Below are 9,958 nucleotides of genomic sequence, written 5' to 3'. Positions count from 1 at the left end.
CGAAAAGCTCACAGCATGCTATGTTTACTCATATCTTATTTCTGTAGAAATTTCAATGAATCTAGATTTCTATTTCTAGTAGTTTCTGTGTTATTTTTGCAATCTGGTCTCATTATGGTTAAATCAAAATTAAATATGAGCTTAATAAAAAAATCTATAGAACTCTGCCAGTAAGCTACATACATTCCCATCTTGCTGCTGTAGAAGTTTTAATTTGTTTCGAATTCGTTTGCAATAATTTCACTTGTAAAATCACTCATATGTTTAAAATTGATAAATTCCATTGAAAATTCGAAATTAATTAAAAATCATCATAAAGCTTCTAAAAGAACCTTAAAATTCTGTCACATGTTCACTCCTCAATCCATTGAAACAGAAATTTTAGGATCTTTAGATTTTCATGAAAGAATGGCCAGTACATCCATAATCGTATCCCAATTGCACTCGATCTTTGACAATTTGAATATTTAAGCTATAGCATGTTGTTGGCTCCGAGGTTACTGTCCACAGAAATCCTGAGATATGTCAGGCAATAAGGTGCTATAACCTAAGTATTAAATTGCACAAGGAAAGAGCGCACGATTCCCTTCCTTGGATGTCATTCGAGGCCGAAATTGGTGAACCCTAGAACCTTTGGTAATCCTTAAATGTCCAGAAACCGAAAATCCTTGAAATCTGAAAGTAATTAACTTCAAGAACTTGAATCGATTTGTCTCGAGTCTTTCGGAACCATTGGATTATGGTTTCCGATATAAGAACCATTAGAGCCCAACTTAGGAACACTTATGTCAGGTCGTGTCCTAGGTTTTAGGGAGTCTTAGGTTTTAGGGAGTCCTAGAGTTAGGAGTCCAGCCTCATCACGGACGTTTGCTATGGATAGCAACCGTGCCATAGGTCTAGTTACACTAGTCACCCAATCTTTCCCTAGGACAAGCCTAGTTACCTATGATGTAGGTTAACCTGCATTAGTCTAAGGAACAACTTGCACTTAGATAGGATCATATAGCATCTTAGATGAAATCCTAGAATAATAAAATCCTCAACTTGAATTAAATAACTTCTCTTAAAACTGTTGAAACAGTCAATCCAGTCTAGATCGGTGTCTTAGTTGAGTTAGGCATAAGTAGCTTAGCTTAGGTGCACCGAACTACGTTGACTCTGATCTCAGTGAGGCTTGGGTACGTAGGCAGTTTGGATGTCTGATGGCATACCAACCGCGAGTCGGCTCCACAACAAATTGTGATGTTTTGTATATTAATTTTCTTGTAAATGCTTAATCAAATCACTTAGGATTTTCCATGAAATTAGAATTTTAGGAGAACTTTCACTTAGATTGAATTCAAACAAATAAAGTAATCAAGGTACACACTTAGGATCTACATTGAAATTAGATCATAGGATGCATGTCACATAGTTCGCACACTAACAAAGAGTTGAATGAGCCATTTAAAATAAATTTAAAAGAGTTAGCTTTTGGAATTGAAGACCAATTATCGGGCAGGAATGGTGCATGTGGTGGATAATTTCCCATACCTTCCATTCTTGTAACCAGGTAACGAGTCTAGATTTCTGGTTAATTATGGGTCCTAGATCCCACATCTAGGTGGCGACTCTGTCAGTCTCTTTTGTGTGGAATTCGGATTGCCTTAGTTATCCCAAGTTCACATAAAAGATGAATTAAAATCAATAATAAAAGAGCACACGCCAATCGCGTGGGTACGAGAGACCAAGAGAGAGCGTGGCGGCTCGCGCCCCACCCCTCTTGCGGGATCGGGTCCCACAGTTTGGCGACTCTGCTGGGGATCACCTAATTTCATCAAAACTTCAAAGGATAACTCATTTGGATTTAATTTAACTGGCTCATAAAAACTCTATATCTTATATACCTGTTAGATTAGTTTGTCTTGTTTTATTTTCTCATCACATCATACTCAAACTTAATCTAACAAAACCTGAAGGCATCATAAATTGCGCGAACTTATTGCACACACTTACATCACTTGCATCCAAACCCTTGCATCTCACATGCACACACGTACTATTTTAGGAACCCGGAGTGTTATCTAGCATGGTTGACTGGGATTTCATCACTTGGTGCCTCTGTGCTAGAGAAGCATTCCACCCTTAGCCTAGCACCTTATGGTGCGTAAACGGATCTCTTGTTCACGTACTGATACGCCGGACACTGGTACAGTATATCGAACACGGATTCGAGCTAAGGGAACTATTCGCCTTACCCCTAGATTAACCCACACATGCATGTAGTATACGAACACATGTGCATCACGTGTGTGAGCTTAGATTAGGATATCTTATCCAATGGTGTCTAGATTAGGCCGTAGTCCATCTTCCAATGGCTACGATCGGTCCTTAGGTACACAAACAAAGTCATGAGTCAAGATCCTCTCTCCACTCTGCTAGATTAGGATTAGGGTTTGATGGCTTCAGGTAACACTGTTAAAATGTGCGAAGATTAAAAACTTTTCCTTTGGGGTTAGGATATAAATCCCATCATTTCCAAAGATCTCATAGGATTAGTCATTCATGATCTATCCATTGAAAGCAATCTTATGTATCTCATCTCATCTCTTGATCGTACGTCTTTCAATCTTCTATCATGTGATTTGATCATGTATTCATACTTTCTTTGTACTGGCAGGAACTTATCCCAATCTCGTGTTCATATAAATCCTGATCATTCTTGTATTCCTTCTCTTGGCTTACAGGCATCATGTCTGCTCGTACAATTCTTGATTGGATCCGTGGTATATTAAGAGAATTTCACATCTATGCCATAAGTGAGCAAGAGAAAAATCTCTTCGGCTACGTGGCAACCATTAAGCTCGATTGGGGATTATTTTATGCCGCATCAGAATGTTGGGATCCCGATCATCATGTTGTAGACACCCCATTTTGACTAAGCCCTAAACCTTCCCGGCTCGTGCCAAATCCATCAGAATCTCAGCATTAGGGACCCAAACTTCACCCTAGGCTGGATGAGGGTCTTTTCTAACCCCCTGCAAATTTTCATCGAGATTGGAGCTCGTTTGCCCGGTAAATGGACCGAAATAGTGTATGTAGTGCAAATGAGGGGGTGGCCCACTAGGTTTTTCATTTTTCCCCAAAATCCGTGTATTTGGAGGAAAATTCCAGTCATCCAAAGACCCTAAGCACCCATGACCATATTTTTGAGAACCTTATGATCCCAGAAATACCCCTGCAAAATTCCAGAAAAATCCGCCAAGAAATTGCACAAAAGACAAGGCAAGTTAGTGCAGTTATCAACAGTAGGGCTGAATTATCCTGTTGAGATCGCACATTTGTGCGCCCATCAAATGGAGTGCCGATATCAACATCCCCATTTACCTATATATACCCATTTAAGCCTCATTTTAGAAAAAAAAAAAAAGAAAAATCCGAGAGAGAGGGCGAGATCTGTGCGAAACCCCAACTCCCTTCTTCTTCTCCGATCTTCTCTTCTTCGGTCAATCCACCTCCTCCGGTGAGCTTCAGCTCCGGCCGATCGTCTTTTCCCTCGAGATTATTAGATCATGTGATCTTTTGAAAAATCGCTAAAAAGCCGAGAGAAAGAAATCCCCAAAGTCTAAATCCTAAATCGTTTTTTTTTCCGATTGAACTCCGGCTACACTCCGGCCATTTTCTTTCCCTCATCATTTGATAGAATATCATCTGTACAAAGCTTTACTGCTTCTGGATCTGTTTATCTCAGCCTCATACTTTTTCCTGCAAATTAGAAATTCGAGATCTACTCTTGAAAGCCTTTCTTCTCAGGCAAGCCTCCGATCGGATTTCCGGTTTTACTCCGGTCAATGACCTTTGCTCTCGTTGATGCTACTATTTTAAGGAGAGGAATTCAACAAATTAGAAAGAAGCAGGAGGAATTTGTCTAAATCTTAACTCCGATCGTCTTTCTTTTTCTCCGGCGAAGTTCTCAGAGTTCCGGCTGGTCTCTTATTACCGGTATTCTCCTCGAAATCACTTGTGCTTTCATCAATGGTTTAGATCTTTACTCATTTTCTCTTTCATTTGAACTCAAACCCTAACTTAGGGCTTTTATTCTCTTGCTGATTTCTAGTATATTTTTTTTTTCTGATTGATTTGCTCCCTCTAGCAAATGAAGACTATGGCCAGCAAATTCTTCCTATTTTCTTCTTTGATTTTCCATAAGCAATTGATTTCTTTATGTTGTTATCTTGTTTTGCTTAAAGTCTCAGATCTACCTCCCTGTTTAATAGAGTTTTAGATCTTATCATCAATAATGCAGATCTGATTTTATTTAATTTTTATTCTCATGAAAGTATCATTTTCCTACATAAAAGATGAATTTTAAAGTAGGAGTTTAAAAATCAGAGAGATCTACTAGCAGTTTGAGATTCCAAAGATTTTTTTTTTTTGTCTTCGTTAACAGGTATTTGATTGATTTTTTTTTTATTGTTATAATCTAAAGCATTTATTTCATAATCCACGGCAGCTTTTCTTAGATAAATACTTTTTTTTAGAATCGTAATTTTGGTGATAAGTGATAGTAATTTTGCCTGAGCTGCGAGATCTCTTCTTTGAATAACATAATTAATGGTGTGTAACTCTGTGATTTTTCTAAAAAAAAATTTGGCATCAATATATGAAATTGACACTACATTTTTGCACTATCTTGGCACTAGATCCGCTCACATTCTTGCAATGTTTCATCACTGGTTCAATTCATTTTCCACACTGTTTTGGCACAGGATTCTGTCCACGAATCAGCCACAGTTCTAGCACAAATTCTGTCCATAAATTAGCCCCTGTTTTGCCCACAGTTCAGTCTATAAGTCAGCCCATTCACTTACAGGTTTAGCCCTCGTCCCATTTTTTTTTTTTTTTTTACACAGTTTCAGCCCTCATTTTTGAACCCAGGATTCAGCCACTGTTAACCTCATAACAGCCCCTGTTAACCTCAAAACAGCCCCTGTTTTATACTGATTCAATGCATTATTTTTATCCCTCCTTTTAATTTGTAAATGAGTTTACTGGGATTGGGAGGGTTGTTGAAAATTCTTTAAAAACTGCAAACTACCTGGTCAACATTACATAAAAAAAAATTTTTTGAATGAGGTCAAGGAGCATAGTGATTTTCGAAGCATGGGGGGAAATGATTTTAAGAGAGGCTTCCATACTCATTACTGCAATTGCAAATTATATCAGTAAAATTGTGTCTCAGCAATTACATAACCTCTAGTTTTTTTTACAGGCCTGTAAGACCTTTTTAAGAATGGAAATGTTGTTTTGATAGCTACCTCTTTATCCATGGGTAAACAAGAAACAGTGCATAGTGGTTGAGTTGTGTTATTATACTTTTGTCCGTACTAGACCTCTTTCATGATTACTTTGAGGAAGAATTTTATTGAATTTGTTTGAGTTAAAGGAACAAAGGTGAGGAAGAGATTCTAAACAGTTGTCATGATGCTACAAATCTAGTGGAGTCTATTTTTGCATCAACTGGAATGTAGGAGGCTCTATTGCCAAATTTTGATCAAATTATTTCAGATTGCCACATTATATTAAGCTTATTTGTCTTTTGCCTCAATAACTTTAACAGAAGTTAACACTTGTACCATTAAATTTGTTTTTTATTGAACAAACTTGGCCTGTTTTGGAGAACTGGTTTATGATAACCCTGCTAGGGAGTTATGAATGCCATTAGATAAATATTAGGGTGATAAAAATGAATAAGGTGTAATTGAAAAAAGCTTGGCTGTTATTATCATTTTCCTGAAAAATAAGAATATAATGTTCCTAGAATGTGATGAGAGCACTTTGTTCTTATAAGTGCATTAAGTTCATTCATTCCCTGTTGGAATATTTATAGTTTGTCTTGATTTGAAATCTCATTTATTTGACTTTACGTTAATATGAGTCATAATGTTTCAATTACTAGTACTTTGAGATTTGTCATTTTTTTGTGATGCTATTTTAGTGTGATAAAAAATCCCATACAATAACGTGGTAGTTTAGAACTGAGATTTTTTGGTTTCTATCTATAATTTATTACATAGCTTTCTTTGTAAGGATTATGAGCTATTGGTGATATAGAATGATGCTTTGTTATAGCTTCAGTAAAGATTTCATATGTGCATATTAGCTTAAGTTTCCTTTGGCAAATAAAGACTGTATAATGTAGTGTAGATTTAGGGAATAATTTTGTCTATTTCATATAGGCCATGCTCATATTTATTTTAAGGATGATATTCCTCCTTATCCACAAGTTTATTTTAAAGATAATGAATGCTTTATTTACTTGTGATTGCATTTTGTTTTCCTGTTAAGTTGAAACATTTTCATGGAAATTTTGTGTGATTCATCATTGATCCTCTTGCTTGATTCACTATTTCTGAAAGAGTGGATTGTTCAGATGAGATTATCTAAAACCTTATTATACTCATTCCTGTTTTATTTAAATAAATTGTTTAAATAAGAAGAAGGAGATCAGATGACTACTCTATTCGATATTATCGACATGAGTACTGTCTGATCTCAAGGCGGGATTAGAAATATTATCATGTGTATATGATATCAGATGATTACTTTGGCATCATCTGATTTCATTGGAGTCCCCGTATTGGGGTTTGTGGTTGGTTTAGAAGTGTTTGATATTGTTTGTTTTTTTACTTTATTAGGCTATCCAGCGGCTGGTCTGGACTAATTAATGATGTTTATCATTTTATGATTGCTTTAGATTGTGTATTGTTTTTTTATTGAAAATTCTTCTTTGCTTAGCACTTGATTTATTTTTATAAAAATAGAGTGAAATTTGCAATTATCTGGCAGCTTTTTCTTCTCTCTTTGATAGACTAACACAGTCTTATAGATTGCTGTTAATTCTCTTTAGATATTAGAATCCCCTTTTCTTGTAGGGCGATGAAGGCGCTAGCCCAAGCCCATCCTTAGGGGACTTGCTCAGTCCAAGTTGCATACCTCTCCTTTGTATATAGGAGACTTGCCTAGTCTCATTCTCTTACTAACCCTCCTCTTTGTGCGTCGTTTGGTTTTGGGAGAACACCCTACTCGGTTTGGCTTCATACCCCTATCCTATATGGGTATCTGGTTGCACATTTGTTGCACCCTAGGGCTAGGTAGCTGTCCGGCCCGGCTGGGTGTTTTACCTTTGCCAAATATGCACAAAGTCTTTTTTTTTTCTCCTTGTTAATATTTTTCTCTATCCTACCTCTGTGTCTAAGAGACTTACCTAGTCTCATTTTCTTGCTAAACCTCCTCTTTGTGTATCATTTGGTTTTGGGAGAACATCCTACTCGGCTTGGCATCATACCCCTTACCCTTATGGGTATTGGGTTGCACATTTGTTGCACCCTAGGGCTAGGTAGCTGTCCGGCCCGGCTGGATGTTTTACCTTTGCTAAATATGCACAAGGTCTTCCCTTATTACTTGTGAGTTTTATCTCAGCTTGATAGTCTCACTAGCACCCTTCTTTATCTCTTTTTCTTTTAGGAGACAGGCTTTGTCTCATTAGCACCTCCTTCTTAAGAATCCTATTTTCAGAGTCAGTCCTTAGCCTAGGAGTCTGTCCTTAGCTAGAGAGTCTGTTTTTCTTTCAGGAGTCAGTCCTATCATCATAGGGGTTAGGATTTTATCCAACCTCTCATCAAATCTTGTGTTTTTTCTATCCGCTCTTGTAAGGTATAGGATGCTGTCCAACCCTTGCAGAGTTGTTATTCTGTTCATTTTCCCTCCGCAAAGCATAGGATGCTGTCCAACCTTTGCGGGATATCAGGAGTCTGTCTTCCCCTTATGATGATAGGATTTGTCTCCCTTGAGTCAAAAACACTTAAAAACAACAAAAACATCTGAAAAACCAAAAATCTCAAAAATCTTGAGTCATTAGGAGTAGTTAGGAAATCTGTTTCGAACTACGTTGGCTTGATCCTCTTCCACGAGGTACGTAGTGCAGCTTGAGATTCTTATCTCAGGTCCAGCCAAACCTTTGTAAATAAATCATTTACCCATTTTAAGAAAAAATACCAAAAATCTTCAAAACCTTGTTTTCAACGAGATCTTCCTCTAGAGTTAGGAGTTTGTCATAGTTAAAGAGTTTTAGAGTTTTGAGTTTGTCTTTGATGTGTTGTGTGGTTTGTTTGTGTTTGTGTTAGAGTTAGGAGTTTGTCCTAGAGTTATAGGAGCGCCTCCGTCCAGTCAATTGGCGATTCATATCGCCGATTGATGATTAAGTCTTGGATACGCTAGTGATCCCATTGTTTCCCTTAGGGCGTACAGCCTAGCTACACATAGATTATAGGAACCACCTGCATTAGCTTAGGGCTAACCTGCATTTAGTTAAGGCATATAGGGTGTCCTAAAATCTACAATCCATTGGAATTTAAATAATCACATAAGAAGCTTTAAGAACTAGTCCGGTCTTTTAGATCGAGTCTAGGATAGAGATCTAGATGTCTTAGGCATCATAGCTTAGAATAGGTGCGAAGAACTACGTTGCCTTGATTCTCGTGGAGGCGGGGATACGTAGGCTTCTTTGGATGAACATCAGATCATCTAAAGACTCGGGCCTAAGTATAGATTAGAGTCTTAGGGTTGTATAGTATCGAGTCATTTTTCTATGTTTTGCAGTGTTTTCTTACTTTATTGCGCAGACCTTATACTTTTTTGGTGTGTCGTGCATGTGTTTGTTCATCAGAACTTAGACACCCATTAGGCAATGTCACTTATAACCTAGCTATGCTTAGGTGACACATGTTTCTTTTATTTTATCTTATGTGCCTTTGATTTCATCTCCGAGACATGCATGATTAGATAGACGTCTTCTCGGAGATATTCATTCCCATTCCATATGATTTTCGCCCAAAGCTCTTCAAAATTATTAAGTAAATGGCATAAGAGACCAGGTGTTTGCACTTGGGCGGATGAGGTGCTCTTTAGACCTTCCGAATTCGTAACCAGGCACGAACCTTATTTTATATCTCTGGTTATCCGTTGCAACAGAGCATAGTATGGGATCCAGGGCCCATTTGCCTTTTTCCTTGGATGGCGACTCTTCTTTGTTTAAGATACGCCTCGAATCTGGGCTAGTCCCCGAATCGAGAGGTATCTCACCTTTGTATCGCCACTCATGCTGTGACGGGCACTTCTTTCGAGAGTTCCTTGGTAGAGCTCTCCATTCACGTGGATGATCCTGAGACTGACTAGCGTGGGGGCACACGTCCTCCACCGCCGCCTCTCTCTCGGATCGGGGTCCACAGGCTGGCGACTCTGCTGGGGAGTTCTTGGAACATTGCCTAACTCTGTTAAAATGCCATTTGTTATTAATTTTGAAGAATTTTGAGCTGAAATCATTATAAATGGGAATGTAATCGCTTAGAATCCAGGGGCACCAGATAGGTGTTTAAAACAAGGGATTCACACATTGCACAGCATACATCATTTTGTTCTTTATTTTCTTTTATTGATTTTCTTATTTATTGGCTCCACGGGATAGATATAATGCGTGCCTCATGGGATATCACTATCCAGATGGTGCTGTTGTATCTATTACCAAGCTATGCGCCAGTGCTGCAGTCGTAAACACTCGGTGTACTTGTGTTTACAGCAGCCGGTGAGCAATGAAGCATACTGTATATAACACTCGGTGTACTTGTGTTATATACTTAAAGTATGGATCATATGCATAGTACCTGATATTGAGTCCGGAGCTCTACTTTCATTTTACATATATTATGTACATGGATATATATGTTGATTTAGTAAAACCCAATTAGGATCTGCATGTGCTTATATATATATTGCATTCATATAAGGACGAAACATGTGTTGCTTACACATGTTGGAGCTTAGATTTAGGAGCCATGTCCTATCCATAGATTATTGCAGTTCACCTTATGTGGCTACAGACGCAGTCCTAATACACTCACATGTCCGTCTTGAGTCAAGC

Source organism: Tasmannia lanceolata, unplaced genomic scaffold, assembly GCF_043159265.1.
Source record: "Tasmannia lanceolata isolate RefF3 unplaced genomic scaffold, GAP_Taslan_0.1 ptg000008l, whole genome shotgun sequence".
Taxonomy (NCBI): domain Eukaryota; kingdom Viridiplantae; phylum Streptophyta; class Magnoliopsida; order Canellales; family Winteraceae; genus Tasmannia; species Tasmannia lanceolata.
This window is presented reverse-complemented; position numbering follows the sequence as displayed.